Source organism: Apium graveolens, unplaced genomic scaffold (genome assembly GCF_009905375.1).
Source record: "Apium graveolens cultivar Ventura unplaced genomic scaffold, ASM990537v1 ctg4956, whole genome shotgun sequence".
Classification (NCBI taxonomy): Eukaryota; Viridiplantae; Streptophyta; class Magnoliopsida; order Apiales; family Apiaceae; genus Apium; species Apium graveolens.
The window spans coordinates 49,371-50,333 of record NW_027418762.1 but is presented as its reverse complement, the minus strand read 5'-3'; positions in this window follow the sequence as shown (position 1 = coordinate 50,333).

Below are 963 nucleotides of genomic sequence, written 5' to 3'. Positions count from 1 at the left end.
GGTAAAAAGACACTTCCAAAACTCAAAGGCATTGTGATAAAAGAAAGGACAAATACTGAAACAACAATGGCTAAATCACAACCGCAGATAGATCCAAGATCCAAGGGTAAAGAAAAAGTTGGTGAACCTATCAAGGTTTATGTGCATCCTGAGAATGAAGAAATCACTGATGAAAAGGATGATCTTGCTCTGACTTCAAGAAAAGTTTTTAAGACAACCTCTGACATGGCTCAAGTTGTTCAAAGTCAAGAGACAGTAAGTTCTGATATTTCGAAGAAGCAAGTAACCTCTGACATAGCTCAAGTTAACTTGATATCAGAAGACAAATCAAAGAAACTCCTACCAGGATTCACTTAAGCAAAATAGACTCAACCTTTGAAGACTGCTGCAAGTGGTTTTGAGGCAAGAGTAGTTACTGGAAAGGAAGCAAGAGATAAAACTGGATTGGGAAGTGCTGATGAAAGAAGAATACATAACACTACCAATAATCCAACTTCCTTGAGTGAACCAGGTATTGGAGCAACTCCTGAGAGATTGAATCAACTGGAATCTGTACAAATGGTTTACCATACCTACTTGAAAGAACACATCTTGTTGTACTTCATGAAGATGGTAGGGTTTATCATATAAGGCAAAATGCCATTCCATTGAAGTATTTTAAAGAACTGGAGCATGTACTATTCTTACTTCAAGTGAATGATAGATTAACAGAAAGTGCTGCAAACTATTTGAAGGATCAGATTCAGAGATAGAAAAGGCTTTATTCTGTTAAGTCTGACAGCACATATCTTCCAAAGTACAGAGATCACAAGGGTGATATAGTTGAAATGAAGCCCAACACTGCTAAGATTATAACTACCTTTCTGGGTTACAGGGCTGTGGAATTCAATCTTGAGTCTGATAAAGCATATTTGATCAGACTGGATCAGAATATAAGAAAAGCTAAGATTAATGATCTCAGGG